Below are 22584 nucleotides of genomic sequence, written 5' to 3'. Positions count from 1 at the left end.
TTTTCTTTGTCTGTTTTAGTTCTTCCTGGTTTATCAGAAATCAGCACCATGTTGGTGTCATAAAAGGAATTTGGCAGAACTCCTCCTATTTTTTTAAAAATAGTTTATGTAGAATAAGAATTAATTTTCCTTAAATGTTTGCAGAATTCATTTTCATTCAAATTCACCTGGACATGGAGACTTTTTCTTAGGGAGTTTATTGATGGTTTTTTTCAATTTCTTTCTAAAATGGAGTTATCTAAGAATATTATTTCCTCTTCTGTTAACCTGGGCAGTGTGTATTTTTGTAAATATTCCTCCATTTCATTCAGGTTATCAAATTTATTGGCATACAGTTTAGCAAAGTAACTCTGAATTATCTCTTTACTTTCCTCACTGGTGGTTAGTTCACCCTTTTAATTTTTGATAATGGTAATTTGGTTATTTTCTTTCGTTTGTTAAATGAGATTAACCAAACATTTATCTATTTTACTGACTTTTTTATAAAACCAAATCTTAGTTTTACTTATTAGATCAATGGTTGTCTTGTTTTCAATTTTATTAATCTCTCCTTTGATTTTCAGAATTTCTAATTTGGTTTTAATTGGAGATCTTTGTTCTTTTTTTACCTTATTTTAGCTTTTTTTAGTTGCATAACCAATTCATTGAGCTCCTCTTTCTCTATTTTATTCACATAAGCATTTAGAGATATAAAGTTTCCCCTCAAAACTGCCTTGGGATCCCATATTTATGCATCCCATAAATTTTAGTATGTTATCTCATTATTATCATTTTATTGGATATAATTATTGATTGTTTCTATGATTTGCTCTTTGACTTTGAATCACTCATTATTTAAAATTACATTATTTAGTTTCCAGTTAGTTTTTGGTTTATCTTTTTGTGATCCCTTTATTACATTTTTATTGCATCATGGTCTGAGAAGTATATATTTATTATTTCTGCCTTTCTGCATTTGATTATAAGGTTTTCATGCCCTAGTACATGGTCAGTTTTGGCATAGATGCTGTATACTGCCAAGAAAAAGTATATTCTTTTCTATCCCCATTAAGTTTCCTTCAGAGGTTCTATCATATCTAAGTTTTCTAAGATTTCATTCACCTTCTTAACTTCCTTCTTGTTTATTTTTGTGTTTAGATTTTTCTAGATCTGAGAGAGGGAAGTTGAGATTCTCCATTATTAAAGTTTTGCTATGTCTCCTTATAATTCACTTAGTTTATCCTCTAGGAATTTGGATGCTATACCACTAGGTGCATACATGTGTAATAATGTTATAGCTTTATTATCTATGGTATCTTTTAATATGATGTTGTTTCCTTCCTTATCCCTTTTAATGAAAAGTTACTCTAAATCATTACTGATTAGAGAAATGCAAATAAAAGCATCTCTGAGGTACCATCTCACACCCCTCAGATTGGGCAATATGACCAGAAAGGAAAATGATCAATGTTGGAAGGGATGTGGGAAATCTGAGACACTAATGCATTGTTGGTGGAGTTGTGAACTGATCCAAGCTTTCTGGAGAGCATCTTGGAATTATGCCCAAAGGGCAACAAAAATGTGCATACCCTTTGATCCAGCAGTACCTCTACTGGGTCTGTAGCCTGAAGAGATCATATTAAAAAAAGGGTAAAAACATCTCTTGTACAAAATTATTCATAGCAGCTCTGTTTGTGGTGGCAAAGAATTAGAAATTGAGGGGAGGTCTATAAATTGGGGAATGACTGAACAAAGTGTGGTATATGTATATTATGGAACACTATTCTATTAGAATATATATATTATTTTAGAATTTAGAATTATGTATATATTAGAATATGTATATGTATATTATGGAACACTATTCTATTAGAAACTAGGAGTGATGGGATTTCAGAAAAGCCTGGAAAGAGTAGCATGAATTGATGCTGAACAAGATGAGCAGAACCAGAAGAACACTGTACAGCCTAACAGCAACTTGGGGGTGATGATCAACCTTAATGAACTTGCTCATTCGATCAATACAAGAATCAGAGACAATTTTAGGTTATCAGCAATGGAGAATACCATCTGTATCCAGACAAAGAACTATGGAGTTTAAACAAAGACCTGAGATTATTCAATTTTTTTTAAAGTTATTTTACGATTGGAAATTAAGTGAATGTCCATCATTTGGGGAATGGTTAAACAAATTGTGGTATATGTATACTATGGGATACTATTGTTCTATTAGAAACTAGGAGAGATGGAAATTCAGAGAAGCCTAGAAAGATTTGCATGAACTGTTGCTGAGTGAGATGAGCAGAACCAGTACATTGTACATCATAACAACAACATGGGTGTTGATGATCAATCTTAATGGACTTGCTCTTTCATCAGTGCAATAATCAGGGACAATTTTAGGATATCTGTGATGGAGAATATCTTCTCTATCCAAAGAAAGAATTGTGGAGTTTAAACAAAGATCAAAGACTATCATCTTTAATTTTAAATAAAAGGTATCTTATAATTTTGTTGTCTCTTATATTTAATTTTTTCCTTAAGTGTTGCGGTCCACTCTGGGCAGCCGGGTCTCAGTTTATTTCACACAACTCTTCGGGGAGCTCTGCTGGACATGTCCCGCATGTTCAATAATGAAAGTCAGCCAGTGAGAGATAAACAAGGAGTTTATTGCAGGTATATGCTACATCTCTGACTCACATAGTTGAAATAAGGGTATATATAAGCCTAGTCCCCTTGTATCAGCATCCCTCATCTCCAGGCCTGTGGAAGTATAAGGGGTATGCCACAAAAGGTCTGTATCCTGGAAAAATGTGGAATCTTTAACAAGATAAAGATGAAAGGTAGAGAGATAAGTACCAGAACTCCTTCCTGGGACAGTTGAACCATATGAGGATGAAAGGCAGAGGGATAAGGACAAAAGGTCCTTCCTGAGAATATTCAACAAGATAAGGATGAAAGGCAGGAGAACAAAGAGAGAGAAGGGCCAGAGCTCCTTCCTGAGTTCAGAGCACTCTGGTATGGACCTTCCTGTTGTCCCAGGTCTCAATGACTCTCAGGATGAACTCCTCATGTCCACATACTCTATCTATTATCCCCTTACACTTAAGGATATGATTTCTCTCTCAGAACATTGAATTTTGATCAATGGGGGACAGCTAGGTGGTGAAGTGGCTAGAGCACTGGCCCTGGAGTCAGGAGGACCTGAGTTCAATTCTCAGACACTTAATAATTACCCAGCTGTTTGACTTTGGGAAAGTCACTTAATCCCATTGCCTTTCAAAAACAAAACAAACAAACAATTTTGATTAATGTATAACATGGAAACAATGTAAAAACTATCAGACTACCTTCTGTGGGGGATGGGGGTAAGGAAGTGAGTCTGGGGGGAGAACTGTAAAATTCAAAAAACAATAAAAAAAAGCTGTCTTATGTACTATATAATTTTGCTATCTCTAATATTTTATTTTTTTGCTCAGGATATATTTTTTCTCTCAACACATTCAATTTTGATCAGTGGAAACAACATAAAGATTATCAGATTGCCTTTTGGGGGGAAGGGGGAGAGAAGGGAGGGGGAGGGGAAATGTGTAAAATTCAAAACCTTACCAAAAAATGATAGGTAGAAAATACTATTGTATATAATTGGAAAACAAATAAAATATTTATATAACATCCATCTTTTCTCCTAACAGTATATGCTGAATTTTTTAGGGTAGTACATTCTTGGCTGTAATATTAGATCTTTTGCCTTTTGATATATGGTATTACAGGTCCTCCAGTGTTGAGGCTGATAGGTCCTATGTGAGTCTGATTATGTTTCCTTTGTATTAAAATTGTTTTCTTTTTTGATTCTTGCAGTATTTTCTCCTTTATCTGAGAGTTCTGGAATTTGACTATAACAATCCTTGGAGTTTATATTCTGGGGTCTCATTCTGAAGGGGTTCTGTGTATTCTTTCAATGGCTATTTTGTCTTCTTATCCTAGCAGATTTGGAGTTTTCCCCTGATAATTTCTTTCATAATGTTTTCTAGGTTCTTTTTTTGATCTAGGCTTTTCTAAGTAGTCTGATGATTCATAAATTAGCTCTTCTGTATCTATTTTCCAGGCTGTTTGTTTTTCCTGGGATTGGGGTCTGATCCCTAGTTTGTACTTGGTGTTTTCTTCAATTTTTTTTCAGTCGTTTTATTTTGTTTGATGGAATCTTGTAGTCTTGTAAATTCATTGGTTTCTGTTTGTTCGATTCTAATTTTTAGGATTTTATTTTCTTCAATTAACTTTTGTGTTTCCTTTTCCAGCTAGTTATTTTTACTTTTAACAGAGTTGATTTCTTAGGTAAATTTTTCATAACTTTCCTGCATGTCTCTCATTTCTTTTTACCTTTTTTCTTCTTCCCCTTTTCTTGGGTTTTTGAATTCTCTTTTTAGCTCTTCTATGAGCTTTTGGTTTGAATCCAATTCATAGACTCTTTTTTTTTTTTAAGTTTTTACTAGGCAATGGGGTTAAGTGGCTTGCCTAAGGCCACAGGGCTAGGTAATTATTAAGTGTCTGAGACCGGATTTGAACCCAGGTACTCCTGACTCCAGAGCTATGCTTTATCCACTGCGCCACCTAGCCACCCCTCATAGACTCTTTTGATACTTCTCTGTGGATAATTTTTCACTGATTTCTTCTTCTGATGTGGCATTGTTATCATCTTTGTCTGCAAAGTAGTTTTCTATAGTAAGCACTCTTTTAGCTTTTTTGCTCATCTTTGTTGTTTTAGCTCTGCTCCTGGGGTATGGAGAGTATAGAACCAAGCATTTTATACTGGCACTGGGGTCTGAGATCTAGTTTGTCCTTGGCCAAAATGTTTCCTATTCAGTCTAGGTCTTGCCTTTGCAGAGATTTATTTCCTTCTTCATGTCCAGGTTCTGCCTATGCAGTATTTTGTTCCCAACCCAGTCCTGTCTTTTGCCCCAGAGTTCCCAAGCTTCAGACTTTGGGTTGCTGGCCTGCTATCTAGCTGCCAGTACCTATGCTATTATTGAGTTGTCAGGACCTGGACTGCACTGTGGTTTGAATCCTTCCTCTGGCTTTCCCTGCTTTCCAGCCTTACATAGCTTTACTTCCCCCTTTCCTCCAAAGAGACAGACCTTCACTGAAGATCTACAATGTCTTCTTTGAATGAATGAATGAAAATGAAAACTTCTTTGGATCTTCTCTTTTTCTTGGTGTGATCTGTAGTTTTAATGTCAATACAGAGCTTTTATATGGAAAAACTCCAGGAGCATGGTAGCTTCATGCCACCAACTTGGCTCCACCTCTGAAACTGATTTTTCAGAATTTCTAATTAGTTATCAAGGGGACAAATTTAAAAAAACAAATAAAACCTCATCTCTTTTACTGAATTTTAACAAACACTCAGCAAAGATTAACATGTGCAGCTCTCCCATTCTCCACCCAAGTTGATACCCACTGTGGGGGGGTGGGGTGGAGAGAAGGAATTAGATTTCCCAGAATGCACAGCAGTAGATATTTTGGGAAAAAAATTCTGAGACTGCTAGTGTGTATGGGACTGTGAATACTTAATGGAGATTTTCGGAAAGTAAAAATCAAGGACAGAGAAGCTTGGAATTTGATCGTAGTTGGACTTTCATCTTCCATAGGTCTTGTCTTTATCCCTTAAAGGTTTCCTAAGCCTATATCCAGAATGAGTATGAGAACCAATTGTAAAAAAAAGTTCCAGTTAGGTGAAACAACCCTTCATCACAAAAGTTATCCCTTCCTTCTCCTCCCACTTCCTGTCCAAGGTACTTATTATCTGCTTTCTCAAGATATCTGAGAAGGAAACCTTACCCCTTCAGTCAGAAAAATTGATCTCATATACTTCAATGTCTCTGCTTATTCAGCTTCCTTCCCTTGTTCTATGTTTGTTCATATTTGCTCTCTTATATACATATATAACATTGATTTAAGCACCATAAATGTCAAGCATTTTATTTACTTTATGAGCAAAATAACTGAAGTAGAGAGACCAGGTAGTTCTGGAAATAATAAATTCAGTCAATGCCTTAGCTTGGAAACTAGAGAAAAAGCTGTTGGAAATGCAATAAACCATCTCCACAGAAAAACCAAACTTGAGTGTTGAGATGGTTCAAAATATTTTGGAGACAACCTGTGAGGCATGGCAATAATCTTTTGCCCTGGAATTGATGCAGGGGAAAGATAAAGAGAATTGTGAATGTAACAGAAAGAATTTGGGTGGAGATGTTTTTGACTACCACCCACTCTTGAGATGTAAATTGACTTGAAGTAGAGAATTATGATTGTAACAGAAAAAAATTTAATCATAAAAGCTGCTTGGGGTGGAGACCCTCCCAATTGATTCATTGTTTAATGTAAAATTTGTATCCTGATCTCCTTAGGCTTTACCCTCCACCTAATTCTGACTCCAGTATAGAGGGAGGGAGTTCACCTTTTGCTCTCTGGCTGAGAGGCAAGACATAAAAACCTGGATTGGACCCTGGTTCAAGGCCTGACCATGGCCTTCTTTTATCTCTGTCTCTCTGTCTCTCTGTCTCTCTGTCTCTTTGTCTCTCTGTCTCTCTGTCTCTCTGTCTCTCTCACCCATCCTATGTCTTGTAACCTTTTTAACAAATTTTTGTTTTATTTCCATCCATGCTTTCTCAAGTCTGAATAATGATTCCTCATAGGTAGAACTGAACCCAAGTAGCCAGCAGCTACAGAATGATCTCACCCTCTGGCAGGATCTTCCTGGGAATCCCTGCCTCTTTTCACTGACAGATACTGCAGTCCTGGTTAAAAAGATACTTTTCTTTAAAGAGATACTGAGGGGGACGGAGCCAAAATGGCAGCATGAAGGCAGGATTTCCCTGAAACTCGTTCCCCAAAGAACTCCAAATGCTGTCAAATTATAACTCTAGCCAAAATTTAGAGGGGCAGAACCCACAGAAAGACTGAGTGATACAATTTCCCAGTCCAAGAAAACTTAGAAATTCCTCGGGAATAGTGTGTTTCATCAGAATGGGAATTGGGAAAAAGTCCTGGCTGCAGCACATCCCAGGGATCACCAGGAACAACTTGAAAGGGCAGTGAGAGAACCCTGCTGTACCAGAGTGCAGAAGCACCAGCCAAAGAACAGCTCTGCAGTGATAAACCTGCATCAGGAATCAGGGGAGTCAGCCTACAGTCCACAGATGGTAAGGGGGTGGGGGAGATTGCAGAAATCTCTCTGCTCTCCCTGGGGCAGGACTCTGTTTGCCCACCCTCAGATCCAGGTTGCTGTTTGGGTTTGAGGAGGGATCTCCACAGTTCCAGGGCAGAGGGGAGCCCCTGTGGTCATCTACATATCAAAGCACAGGCAAGAGAGCATAAGACCTTGGAGGAATAAATGTACCAGTGGGGTGTCCCCAAAACCCCACAAAGCCTTGGAAGTGCAGAAAATTAGTTTTAGGCTGAGGAAATGAAGCAAACAAAAGAAAAAAGATGAATATGACCATAGAAAATTACTTTGGTCTCATGGAAGATTCAGAAGAAGACAAACTGGAAGTTTCTGTATTCAAAGCCTCTAAGAGAAATAGAAAGTGGGCTCAGGCTATGGATGAGCTCAAAAAAGACTTGAAAAGCAATTAAGGGAGGTGGAGGAAAAATTGGGAGGAGAAATGAGAGCAATGCAGATAAATCATGAAAACCAAATCAACAGTTTGGTGAAAGAAATTAAAAAAAATACTGAAGAAAATCTTGATCACAGAACTCTTGTTCTTCATCCTTCAGGGTGGCCATGACCCCCAAGATTTGGAACAATGACTATTTCCACAGGACCCAAAAACATATTGTCATAAAAAATACTAACCATGAGAACTATCTCAAGACCTAAGAATGATTGCATTGAGGGTCAACCCCTTCTTATATATAAATGGCCCCAGTCTTAGCAGCATTAAGCTACTTCTTAGGAGAGGGTGTCTTTTGCCTGCAGGTATCATTTTCTTCCCTCTGAAATTAATTAAACTTCTGTTTGTGTCCAGATTCTGTTGTCTCTAATCTATTCAGTTTTAGCTCTAGTCATTCACAGGTTAGAGTTCTAGTCCAGTTGATAGTATCCCACCCATAAATCCCTAGATACAAGTTGAGTCCAATATTTAACTTACAGAAGGAAAAGGAGAGGAGGGATCAAACTGCTCTGTCAACCCCATCTGAATCCTTTGCTCCCCTTCCCCCATCCATGGCCATTTGAACTATGGTCTTCAATCTAAAGATATGCCCTACCTATGCTTCTGCTTCCTGCAACCTCTAAACTCCTTCTACTCTGTAAGGAGAAATTAGGGAACCCCAAAATAAACTCACTGCCAGGACCAGCCAAGATGATAGAGAAGGAGGAAGGGGTGCAGACCAGCTCTTCTTACAGCTTTTTCATAAAGATCTAGAAAACCATCAGACTAAGTCTTCACTGGAAAATCCAAGGGAAAAAAAAAATCACAAGAGTCATTTTTTTTCCAATTCAGTGCTACAAAGGGACACATACAGAGTTCTCTGCAAACTGAGAATGAAATGTCTAGTAAGGAGCCTATTCCTAACTCTGAAAAAAAGATCCGTGACTATGTGGGAAATCTTAAGTCCAACACATAGAGATTTGATGTAGGGAATAGATTTCAATTGGCATCAATACTTCTCATATCTGAGATCTGGGTCCCATATGTAGATTGGAATTAGAAAAGAACCTGGAACTTGGATCCAGGACAAAGAATTACTGTGGACCAGAAGCTATGTACTGGGAACAGTAGCAAGGAACAGAAGCAAGAGGGCCAGTCTGAAGTCAGCAACAGAAATACAAGAGGCAACTCAATCCAAAGAGGATCCTGCAGTTGTGTCCCTCTGAAACTCCAGAGATTTTCAGCTTAAAAGTAGCCATGTCCAGCAGCTGTCTACTGGTCCTGCAACCAGGGCAAACTGACAGTTGTGTTATTCAGATCCAAACCCAGGTTAGGAAATTATAGAGCTTACAATAAAAGACAGTATTCAGCTTTCATGTTAGCTCACATTATTTGGGGCACACTGAAAGTTGTGCAACTTGAGCTGTTTCTGGAATCCTGGAATAACAAATTACTCAATAGCTCAGGAAAGCAAGTAGAAGGACCCAGGGGAATTCAAAACAGGACCAAGCATGGTCTAGAGACATTCCTTCCAAAAGTATACAGAACTTGGCTCTAAAACAAAGCCTGAAGGTTAGGAGAAAGTATAGCTGGAAGAATCACTCTATTAATTGGAGAATGGCTAAACAAGCTGTATATGGTAGCAATGAAATACCATTGTACTATAGGAAATATGAAGGGGATGGTTTCAGAAAAAAACTGGAAAGCCATATGTATTAATGAAAAGTGAAGAGAGAAAAACTAGAACAGTAACACAATAGCCATAATCAACTGTGAAAAACTTGGCTACTCTGATCAAAACAATTATTCACAACAATTTCAAAGGGCTAGTGATAAAAAATGCCATCCACTTCCAAAGAAAGAACTAATGACTCTGAGTGAAGATTAAAAGATATATTTTTCACTTTATTTTTCTTGCTGTTTTTCAAGATATGGCTAATATGTTTTTTATTACTTCTATATATAATGTGTATCATATTTCTTGCCTTCTCAATGAGCAGGGGAGAAATGAAAGAAGAGAAAGATTTGGATATGAAAATTAAAATTTAAAAATTTAAAAAATAATGTGTGAGAATGAATGAGTTATTTGCTTAGAGAAATATGAAGTCTTAGTTCAAACCAATAAGACCCCAGTCTCATCAAGGGAAAATTCCTCTCTAGGGAGGCAAGCTAGAAATCAAGGATATGTTGAAGAATGGGCTGCAGCTTACAAAGTCTTTATACTTACCTCCTCCAAAGAGTATGTGAAACCAGTTGTTTTTCCTCCCAAGAAGGTCTAATATCAATTCTAGTCATCATATAAATATGCAGCTTTCCTTCAACATTCTCTCCACCAATTGAAAGTAATGCCATTGGTATATATGATATACTCCAGGCTTGACTGGAAATCTAAGTTGCACTAATAATGATGATAATAACTAGTATTCATTGTACTAAGCATTGGACAATTATTATAATATTTTGATCTTCACCAACCCTGAGAGAGAAGTACTATTCTTATCCCCATTTTACAGATACAGAAACTGAGGAAAATAGAGGTTAATGATTTGCTCACGTTCATACAGGTAACAAGGGTCTGAAGTCAAATTTGAACTCAGGTCTTCTTGACTCCAGGCCCTACACTCTACACACTTCACCACCTAGATGTACCATGAGGCTTAGGTCAAAGAAATTATTCAATTGTAAGAAACCAAAAAAATTCTATTTCACCACTGCATGTTAAAGAAAAGATTTTGAAACCATTGTCTCCTGAGCCAGAAGTAAGTACACACACACACACACACACACACACACACACACACACAAAGGCACAAACAAATCAAATTGACAGAACTGGGTAAGGGGATCTAGTACTTTCTGGTTCTCAGGTGAAAGAATAGTATACTCAGCATGACCTTGTGATATTGAAATGTCAAAGAAGCCACTTTTCCTGGTCACCCAATATAGGGAACCATTATGCTTCAGATGAAGAGGGTAAAGTTAATAAATTCAACCAGCTTAGTTTCTTCCCAGCAGACCCTATTACCCTATAATCACAATAGTCATAAATATTGAGTAAACATATTTATCAAAGCAAGTAGTAAAAGAGTAACTAGGTTATACAGATGAAATTCAGACAACAGAATTTACAAGAGTAAAGAGGTTCTACTATCTGAGATCAAAATGAAATATAGCTCAGCCCAGGAGAGAATGATTTCCCCCCCAAAAAATCCCCTCTTAGTCTCTAGGGGTGCATGCACTGGAAATCAAATGACATGGTGAGATACTGTCTTACCCTCCCCCACTCCCATGCATGAGCTCTGAGAAGATCTCCCATCTGCTATTCAAAGTCTGTACTTTGCTTCTTGCCCTTTTTTCCCTATCCTCTCTACACATATGCATCATCATGGGCTCAGAGGTCTTTTAATTATATAAGTGTCATATCTATGTATGTGTTTCCAGCATCATTTGTGTATACAGCTGTCCTTCAGGGAACTGCCCCATCCTACCTGGGTATTACATTCTTAGGAATAATCAGGGGAAAGTAGCTTCCCTGATCTTTTTGAATCTCACAAGTTTAGATCTATTGCCAATACTCCTTTCACCTAATAAAAAAAAAGTAGACATAGTAGGTTCAGATGCCATGTGCCTTTGAAGCTTCATGGTAACCAGATAAGGGAAGGGCTTCTCCCAGAGACTGTCCGGTCAGTTAGTGCCTTTCCTATGCACATTCACTTCTGGCTTAAAAAGTTTTAACTCATCACAAAGTGAATAGGTAGGAAACACAGATGGAGATTACCTGTGTTTGCAAGGTTTTTACAATAAAAGAGACAGTTTCAGAGAAACTGGAGAATATCTGTATGACTGATAGAGAGTGAAGAGAATAAGTAGACCCTAGAGGACAATTTAGAGAATAGCAAAAACTCCATAAAGATAAAACAACTCTGAAAGACAATGCCCAACCATAATTCTAATGGACCAGTAATGAAGCATGCTACCCATTTCCTGACAGAGATGCAATGACCTAAAAATAAGCAAACAAAAAAACTCATACATTTTGGAAATAATTTTTGAAATTTTTTTGTCTAGTTCATACAAATTTGTTACAAGGGGTTTTTTTTCTTTCAATTTGGCATGTGGTAAGGAGAATGAGGCCACACATATAAAAACCAAAAGAGAAAAAATAATCACTGATATATTTTTAAAAATGCATAGAAGGAAGGCCAGAAAGATTCATAGCAAGCAGGGCAATTTCAAAGGTGGATATTCAGTTCATTATATATTCAAAAAGAAAAACAATCAATGGAGATTTATAGTTTCATTAACAATTCTCTTTTTTTCTAATATGTATATGAACAATTCCATCTTATTTCATGTTTATCACATTCGGACTAAAAAAATTCAATTTAAAAGTAATTACTTGGAAATTTTTTCTTTTTTCTTTCTTTATTGAAAATAATCTTGTCAAGTGAACATTCATTAATTCAGGAATGGCTGAACAAATTGTGATAGAAACGAGGAGGAATGGAAATTCAGAAAAGCCTGGAAGAATTTGCATGAACTGATCCTGAGTGAGATGAGCAGAACCAGAATATTGTACATCATAACAGCAACATGGGGTTGATGATCAATCTTTTTTTTTTTAGGTTTTTGCAAGGCAAATGGGGTTAAGTGGCTTGCCCAAGGCCACACAGCTAGGTAATTATTAAATGTCTGAGATGGGATTTGAACCCAGGTACTCCTGACTCCAGGGCAGGTGCTTTATCCTCTGCACTACCTAGCTGCCCCTTGATGATCAATTTAATGGACTTGCTCATTTCATTAGTGTAACAATCATGGACAATTTGGGGATATCTTCAAGGGAGAATATCATCTGCATCCAGAGAAAGAATTGTGGAGTTTAAACAAAGACCAAAGGCTATTACCTTTAATTTTGAAAAAAAAAAGTTGTCTTATATAATTTTGCTATCTCTCATAATTTATTTTTCCTTAAGGTTATGATTTCTTTCTCAACACATTCAATTTTGATCAATGTATAGCATGGAAACAATGTAAAGACTATCACAATGCCTTGGGGGGGAGGGAAGCGAGATTAGGGAGGAAATTATAAAATTCAAAAATAATAAATAAAATTTTAAAAAATAGTCTTGTTGATATGCAAAGGCAATTTATAGATGAGTAGATGAAAGCAATACATAGTCATATGAAAAATTGCTCTAAATCATTACTTACTAGAGATATATAAATTAAAGCTTCTCTGAGGTACCACCTCACACCTCTCAGACTGACCAAAATGACCAGAAAGGATAATGATCATTGTTGGAAGGGTTGTGGGAAATCTGGGACACTATTACATTATTGGTGGAGCTGTGAACTCATCCAAACTTTCTGGAGAGCAATTTGTAACTACACCCAAAGGGCAACAAAAGTGTGCATACCCTTTGATCCAGCGATACCACTACTGGGTCTATACCCTGAAGAGATGATGAAAAAAGGGTAAAAACATCACTTGTACAAAAATATTCATAGCAGCCCTGTTTGTGGTGACAAAGAATTGGAAATCAAATAAATGTCCTTCAATTGGGGAATGGTTTAGCAAACTGTGGTATATGTATGTCATGGAACACTATTGTTCTATTAGAAGCCAGGAAGGATGAGAATTCAGGGAAGCCTGGAGGGATTTGCTTGAACTGATGCTGAATGAGATGAGCAGAACCAGAAAAACACTGTACATCCTAACAGCAACATGGGGGCTATGATCAACCTTGATGGACTTGCTCATTCCATCAGTGCAACAGTCAGGGACAATTTGGGGATGTCTGCAATGGAGATCACCATCTGTATCCAGAGAAAGAATTGTGGAGTTTGAACAAAGACTAAGGACTATTACCTTTAATTTAGGGAAAAAACCCTGATATCTTATTGTCTGATCTCGTGATCTTATACTTTAGGTTTCTTCCTTAAGGATATGATTTCTTTCTCATCATATTCAATTTAGATCAATGTATACCATGGAAACAATGTAAAGACTGGCAAATTGCCTTCTGTGGGGGGTGGGGGAAGACAAGCAAGATTAGGGATAAAATTGTAAAACTCAAAATAAATAAAATCTTTAAGTATAAAAAAAATAGTCTTGTTGCAAAAGGAAACATAATCCCCCTCCCCCACAAACACAAGGAAATCCCATGAAAAAATAGAGAGAAAAAGAAGAAAAAAAATTGTACCTCACTCTGTGTTTAGATAAATCAGTTCTGTCTCTGGGATGGATCATATTCTTATCATTCTCTGTCACAGAAGTTGCTTCAATATTTTTTCCCACAGTTGCTGTTGCTAACTGTATTTTTGGAAGTTTTTTCTTAGCTGTTTAGAAAAGTCTGTTCCCTCCTCCATAAATACCCATAATTTTCTTATAGGCAAAACATTCCTAGGGCCTCCCGTAAAACTTCATAAGGTTCAATCTCAAGGTCTTTCACCATCCTGGTTTCCCTTTTCCAGATGGTCTCCAGCATATGTTCTTTCTAAAATATTATTCTGAGAACTAAACACAATGCTCTGTTGTGGTCAAAGAGAGATTAGCATCTCTTTCTTCTTGGATATTAGACTCAAGGTATTTCATTTGTATAATCAGATCCATCATTTCAATATTATGAGGACCCAAAAGTGAGAAAACTTCCTCTACTAAACAACACCATCTCTGAAATTTAATTTTGTCTGGGGAACTAAGAGGTTAAGTGATTTGCCCAAGATTATACAACTATTGTGCATCAGAGGTGAAACGAAAGTTTTCTTGACTCCTGAGAAATCTACTATGCCTCTCATGTCAAATATTCCATTATCTTTTTTGGCTTCCATCCTGATCCATTCTTTTAGGACTTAAAGAAGGTTTAACAAAAGAGTCAGATTCTCAGTCCTAGTAAGCTCCTTGTACCTTCCATCTCCTATTGGACACAGAGTGTCCCCTAAGGAATGGGGGCAAGGATTAGGATCAGGCATCTATGAGGAACAAAGAGTATTCCAACTCCCTGACCTTGACCAGTGAGTCAAAGACAATGAGTGAAGATACAGCAAGTATTGGAAAGGGTTGCCAGGGAAACCATCATCTCAAGAGAACCAGGTGTCATTAATAAGTATTAGATTGAAGGAGTGGGAATGGAAAAGAATTAAGATGAAGGGAAGTTTATTACCTATAGAACAAGGATTCCAAGGGCAGCTAGGTGGTGGCACAGTGGGTAGAGCACCTACCCTGGAGTTCAAATTTGGCCTCAGACACTTAATTACCCAGCTATGTGACCTTGGGCAAGTCACTTAACCCCATTACCTTGCCAAAAAAAAAAAAACAGGAGGAAAGAACAGGAATTCTAGAGATCTCAGAAGAAGGGCTGAGTGGTGGTGGGTTGAAATTTTGGGGAAGTAGAATTGAAGAGAATAGGAAGAGGATTCAGGTGGAAAATGGGATTTAGATGATTAACTACAAGAATTCAGAATCACTGGGAGATAAAAGGGTATGATTTAGAATGAGAATTTTCATTATTGAATGAAGGGCACCACTCTATAGAAGTTGGAGGAAAGTACAATAGAATATAGGAGACTCACAATATGGGCAAATGGAAGACCCTTTTCTTTCTAAAGGCTGGAGAATAGGTAGGAAGATGGCACAAATGCAGATAAAAGTCAAGCCCATATAGTGGTTCTCATTCCCTAGCAACTTTTCCTCTTTCTCAAAGGTCAAGTGCCTAAAGACAAAGAGTAACTTCTTTGCATCCAAGGTTCTCTATATTCCAGTTGGGAGACTGGGCTGGCAACAGGACATGTAAGTTAGAATTACCTTTGATCTTGCCATTGCCCATAAATGTACTACTTTTATGATCAGAAATTCTGAACTCCCCTTATCCAACCATAATCTATTAACTTTTCTCCTCTCTTTGCTTTCTCTTATAATACCCCACTTTTTGGCTTTACTATCTCCTCTTTTTCCTATTTTGATCTCTTAATGAACAAAGTCAACTCCACATTGCCTTCTTTTCTTGAATCTCTAGCTCCCTTATCATATCCAAGTCAAACCTTAGTCTTGGATCATTCCCATCATTTGCCACCTTTGTTCCTACAGATGTGATGCTGAACTGAAGGTATAAAAAAATCACACAACTATTCTGACTGGGTCCACTACAAATTTCTGTTACCATCCTCTGTGCCTCACTGATGCTAGGCTACAGGATCCTCATCAACTCGATATTCCACCTTCCACAGGAGTTTGTTTGGGTTTTTTTTGTTCATTTGTTTTTTTTTAGTTTTTGCAAGGCACCATGGTTAAGTGGCTTGCCCAAGGCTACACGGCTAGGTAATTATTAAGTATCTGAGGTCAGATTTGAACTCAAGTACTCCTGACTCCAGGGCTGGTGCTCTATCCACTGCACCACCTAGCTGCCTCTCTACAGGAGTTTTTCCAAACCTTTTCATTCCTCCTCAAACTTATAGCTCATCCTCCCCTCAATATCTCAGCTGAAAACTTAAATCTCATATTTTGAAGAAATTGAAGCTATTTCCCACAAGCTCATTCTTCTTCCCTCTTTCTTATCTCCTATCACTCTTCTGCCCCAACTCCTTCTCACTCTTTACCAACTCTAACCCCTCTGATTTGTTCATGTGGTCCCATTCTATCCCATTTCCTCCAGCAGATTTCTTCCCTTGTCATCCCTATGCTTTCACTTATTTTCAACCTCTCCCTGTTTTCTGGCTTATTCCCTATAGTTTACAAATATGCTTCATCCTGAAAAAAAACCTCTCACTTTATCCTTCCATAGCTACTATCTCTTTTGCCCTCTGTAGCTAACCTCCTAGGAAATGCCATCTATAAGTGCCACTACTTTCTTTCCTCCTACTATCTACTTAGAAATCTGCTGCCAACCTTATCATTTCACTAAAACTGCTCTCTCCTAAGTTACTAACAATCTTTTAGCTACCCAATTTAGTTGCTCAATCCTCATTCTCCTTGACTTCTCTGCAGCCTTTGACATTCTCTCCTCCTTATACTTATTCTGCTCTAAGTTTTTCAAGACATCCTCTCTCTCCTCCAGTTCTTCTCCTGCCTATTTAACCACTCTTTCTCTGACTCATTTTTTAGATTCTCCTCCAGATCACATTCTCTAATTGTTTTCAAGGCTCAGTCTTGAGACCTCTTTTTTTTCTCCCTCTTCATTGATCTCATCAGAACTCATGGATTTAACTATCATCTCTATAACTGATGATTCTCAAGTCTACCTATCCTGCCCCAAACTCTCTGCTGACCTCTAATCTTGCTTTTCTACCTGCCTTCCAGATATCTTGGGAAGGTAGGTGACACAGGATAGAGCACTGGCCTCGGAGTCAAGAGGATGGGAATTAAAACCAAGTCTCAGACACTTGTCCTTTACTACTTGTGTGACCTTGGGCAAGTCACTTAACCCTGATTGCCTCACATCCAGGGCCATCTTCAGTCATCCTGATTCAGTTCTGGCCATTGGACCCAGATGGCTCTGGGGGAGAAAGTGAGGCTGATGACAGCACAGTCACCCCACCCCCCAATCTAATTCATGTATTTGTCATGGAATCACCTCCTTGATGTCATGGTCTTCTTTGAGAATGAAGGACAAACATCAGATATCTTAAACTGTATGTTTCACTTGGATGTCTAATTGACTCCCAAACAGTTATTATCTTTCCCCCATAACCCTCTCTCCTGTCCTATCTTTCCTTTTACAGTAGAAGACATTGCCATCTTCCCTTAGGCTGGTAATCACTAGGAGTCATGCTGGACTCCTCATTATCTCTCATCTCCCATATCCAATCTGTTGTCAGGGCCTGTTGATGTTACCTTTGCAATATCTCTCAACATGCCATTTTCTCTCCTCAGACACTGCTACCACTCTAGTGCATCAACCTGTACCTTAACTATTATAATTGTCTAGTGATGGGTCTGTCTGCCTCAAGTCTCTTCCCACTCTAATCCATCCTCCAGCCACCAAAGTGATTTTCATAAACTGAAGATCTAATTATGTTATTACCCTACTCAGATAAACTCCAGTAGTTCTCTATTACCTACAGCATCAAATACAAAATTCTCTGTTTGGTACCCAAGCTTATCATAATCTACCCCCCTTCTACCTTTCCACTCTAAGACCTTACTCCCCAGTATGTTCTTTTCAATCCACTGACATTGAACTCCTAATGTTTCACAAGAAAGATATTCTGTCTCTTGAGACTAGGCAATTTCTCTGGTTATCTCCCATGCTTACAATGCTCTTGCATAGGAATGTTCCTACTATTAATACCTCTGATTGTCTTTCAATCTCTACTAAAAACTCACCTTCTACAGGAAGCTTTCCCTAACCTTCTTAATTCCAATGTCTTCTCCTGTTAATAACTTTCTATATATCCTATTTGTAAAATTTTCCTATTTATCTTATTTATAGCTTGTTTTGTAAATATTTGTTTGTGTGCTGTCTCCCCCACTAATTGTAAGCTTCTTGGGACTCTTATACCTCTATGTATCCCCATTGCTTTCCACAATGTCTGACTTATTGTAGATACTTAATAAATGTTTATTGATTAATTTAATTGATTAGACAATAAATATTATAAAGACAAGGAAAGTCTTTATAATAAACAAACTTTAAATCACAGCAAGGAAGGCTTAAGCTGTTATGAAAACAAAGGAAGTATACAACCAATGTAGCAACCAGCAACTCAGACATAGCTGATACTTCCAAAACTCACAAGGGACTGACCTACTCAGGTCAGTTTTATTTATATCTGATTTATCTGGTCTTAGGCCTCAATAGGAAGAGTATTAGTCATGTGGTGAATTTCCTTCTAGGACCTAAATATTTCCAATTCTTCCAGCTCTCTGGGCACCCCTTGTTAGTAATGTGTCTCCTCACTTTACTCACTAGAGTAGCATGCTGACCTTGAACTGAGGACACACATACTAGAACAGTCCCCACACCAGGGCCAAAATGCTCTTTCTCCTCTTCTCCAAATATTGACCTCCCTCGTTTCCATTATGTCCCCCCTAAAATCCCATCTTCTATAGGAAGTCTTTCACAACCCCTCTTTTTTTTTTTGCAAGGCAATGGGGTTAAATGATTTGCTTAAGATTACACAGCTAGGTAATTTTTAAGTGTCCAAGGATGAAATTGAACTCAGGTCCTCCTGACTCCAGGGCCAGTGCTCTATTCACTGCCTCTTAACAGCTCCCCAGCCCCAAACCCTCTTAATTCTAGTGCTTTCCCTCTGTTAATTTTTCCTGTATATATATGCAAACATACACGCACACAGATAATATATGTTGTCTCTCTCATTAGATTTTAAGGACAGTTCAATGTCTCAAGGCAGTTGGATCATAACCTGATATACTGTTTTATCATATCCAACCTGTGGATCTTATGAGATATAAAGTTTCCTTCAGATATGCTGTATTATTACAGGCAGAGAGATACTGAAAATGGTCAGCAAGACCCCCTGCATGTAAGTTTCTACAAAGAAAATAGATAATTAGAAAGGAAGACAGGTATGCCTTTGAAATAGGTAGCCTCTGACAAGTCAGGCCTATGTGGGATACATACTCTGAAGTGCTTTCCAATTCCCACTCATCCATTGGATCCCACAGGGGAAAGGGAAGGTTAACTGCTCTGAGTTCAAAGTGCTCCTCAAACTGCTGCCTGATAATCTCTATCAGTACATTAACTTTCAAGAGTCAGCATGTTGAAACAATTAGTCCAAGTAAAAAGCACAGCATAATCAGTGGCAACAAAATGCTTCTCCATCAATGTAAGGTACATTATCTAAAAAAACATGCAGTGTGAGTAGGAAGAGTAGACAGTCATTCAATCAGTCAAAAAGAATTTCATAAGTTTGTTATCTGCCAGGCACTGTGTAAAATGCTGGAGACAGAATAGAATAGAATGACCAAGATATATATACAGTGAATGGAAAGCATTCTCAGAGAGGAAGGTACTATAGCAGTTGGGGGAACCAGAAACAATTTTTGGCAGAAGGTAGCATTTGAGCTGGATCCAGGGAAATGAAGAGGCAGAGATCAGCAGGGAGAGTATTCCAGACACATACAAAGGAACAGTGTGGAAATGTGGAGGGCCATGAGCAAATAGGCCAGTGTGGTCAGATAGTAGCCTATAAAGAAAGAGAAGGAAAATAAGAAAAAATTATAAAGGGAGGAAGGAGCCAGGCTGTAAAGTTTTAAATTCCATGCAGAAGACTTTATATTTGCGCTTGGAGGGAGTCACTGAAGTTTATTTAATTTTTGGGAGGGGAAGGAGGAACACAATTTAGGAAAACATTTAGCAGCTAAGTGAAGGATGTATTTAAGTGAGAAAAGTCTTGGGGCACAAGACTATAGTCAAGGTTAGAGATAAAGAGGACCTGAACATTTGTAGAGGACTAATCCACCAGTTCATGATTTTTTTCCAGCTTCATTTACAGCACATATATAAAAGCAAATGGAGGCAGCCAGATAGTTATTGATAGTGTACTGGACTTGGAGTCAAGAATATCTGAATTCTGGGACACTAATGCATTGTTGGTGGAGCTGTGAACTGATCCAACCTTTCTGGAGAGGAATTTGGAATAATGCCCAAAGGGCAATAAAAATGTGCATATCCTTTGATCCAGTAATACCTCTACTGGCTCTGTATCCTAAGGAGATCATGAAAAAGGGTAAAAATCCACATGTACAAAAATATTCATAGCAGCCCCATTTGTAGTAGCAAAGAATTGGAACTCTAGGGAATAGCCATCAACTGGGGAATGGATGAACAAATTATAGTTTATGTACATTTATGGAACAATATTGTTCTGTTAGAAATCAGGAGAGACAGGATTTCAGAGAAGCCTGGAAAGATTTGCGTGAATTGATGATAAGTGAGATGAGCAGAACCAGAAGAACATTATATACTCTAACAGCAACATGGGTATGATAATCAACTTTGATGGACATGCTCTCTCCATCAGGGCAATAATCAGGGACAATTTTAGGGGATCTGTGATATCATCTGAATCCAAAGGATAATACCATCTATATCCAGAGGAAAAACTGTGGAGTTTATACAAAGATAAAAGATTATTATCGTCAATTTTTTAAAAAGTAGTCTTATGTATTACATAATTTTGCTATCCCTAATGCTTTCTTTCTTTGTTAAGGATATATTTTTTCTCATCACATTCAATTTTGATATATGCATATCATGGAAACAAAATGTAAAAACTATCAGATTGCCTTCTGTTGAGGGGAGGGGGGAAGAAGGAAGGGAAGGAAAATTTGTAAAATTCAAAACCTTGCAAAAATGATTGGTAGAAACTACTATTTGGAAAACAAATAAAATATTAATTTAAAAAATCTGAATTCAAAACTTGACTCAGACACCTACTAGCTTGGTTACCATGGATAAGTCATTTAATTTCTGTCAGTCCCGGTTTCCTCAAATGTAAAGAAGCATATTAATTGTACCTATTTCCAAAGGTTATTATGAGTGTAAAATGATATAATATTTGTTAAGATATGTTACAAAACCTTAAAGCACCAAATAAATGCTACTTATTATTATTTATTATTATTATTATTACTTTTATATGTAGAGTAAGAGTAATCCACGATTACAGTTAGAAGGGTAGAAGGGTCATGACTAGTAAAAGAACAAGGGAACAAGAGATATACCCAACTGAACGTGTGTATATTTACATATGTGTTTATATATGTGCATGTATCTGTATTCTTCCCTCTTTAAACCAATTCTGATGAATGAGGTTCCAGTATTGCCCAACCACCCCCATTTCCCTCTCCACTATAAAAGTTCTTCCTTTTATGCCTCTTTTATGTAGGAAAATTGTCCTTATTCTACTTCCCTTCCCCCTTCTCCTAGTGCATCCCTCTTTCTCATTCCACTTTTTTTAAAATTACTTCAACAAAATTAAGCTACAGTCCTATTCTCAGTCTATATAGACCACTCCTAACTGCCCTAATAATGATAAAGTCCTTAGGAATTACAAGTATCATCTTCTCATAGAAGAATGTAAACTTTATTGAATCTCTTATGTTTGCCTTGAGTTTTATGTTTGAATGTCAAATTTTCTATTCAGCTCTGGCTTTTTTAAATCATTAAATATTGATTTTTCCCCCTGAAGGAGTATACTGTTTTGTTGGATATGTTATTCTTGGTTGAATTCCTAGCTCTTTTGCCTTCCAGAATATCATATTCTAAGTCTTCTATTCCTTTAATGTATTAGTTTTTAAATTTTATTTTATCTTGACTGCGGTTTATTGTTGTGAATTGTTTCTTTCTGACTACATGCAATATTTTCTTCTTGACCCAGGAGTTCTGTAATTTGACTATAATATTCCTTGAAGTTTTCATTTTGGGAATCTTTTTCCAGGTGATCAGGGTATTCTTTCAATTTTTATTTTACCCTCAGGATCTATGATATTGGGGCAGTTTTTCTTGATAATTTCTTGAAATATGATGTTTAGTTGTTTTTTTTTAAATCATGGCTTTCAGGAAGTCTAATGATTCTTTCTCTCCTCCATCTATTTTCTAGGTCCATTGTTTATCTGATAAAATATTTTACATTTTCTTCTAGTTTTCATTCTTTTGACTTTTGCTTTACTGTATCTTAACTTCTCATGGATTCATTAGTTTTCACTTACCTATTCTATTTGTAAGACAATATTTTCTTCAGCATTTTTTATGCTTCTTTTATCAAGATGTTAACTCTCTTTTCATAATTTTCTTACATCATTTTCATTTCTTTTCCCATCCCCCCCACCATTCTTATCTCTTTCTTTAATACTTTCAAGAATTCTTTTTTGTTTGTTTGTTTTTTTGCAAGGCAATGGGGTTAAGTGACTTGCCCAAGGTCACACAACTAGGTTATTATTAAGTGTCTGAGATCAAATTTGAACTCAAGTCCTCCTCATTTCAGGGTTGGT

Source organism: Macrotis lagotis, chromosome 2 (genome assembly GCF_037893015.1).
Source record: "Macrotis lagotis isolate mMagLag1 chromosome 2, bilby.v1.9.chrom.fasta, whole genome shotgun sequence".
NCBI lineage: Eukaryota > Metazoa > Chordata > Mammalia > Peramelemorphia > Peramelidae > Macrotis > Macrotis lagotis.
The sequence above is the reverse complement of the archived record's forward strand: the minus strand, read 5'-3'. Positions refer to the sequence as shown.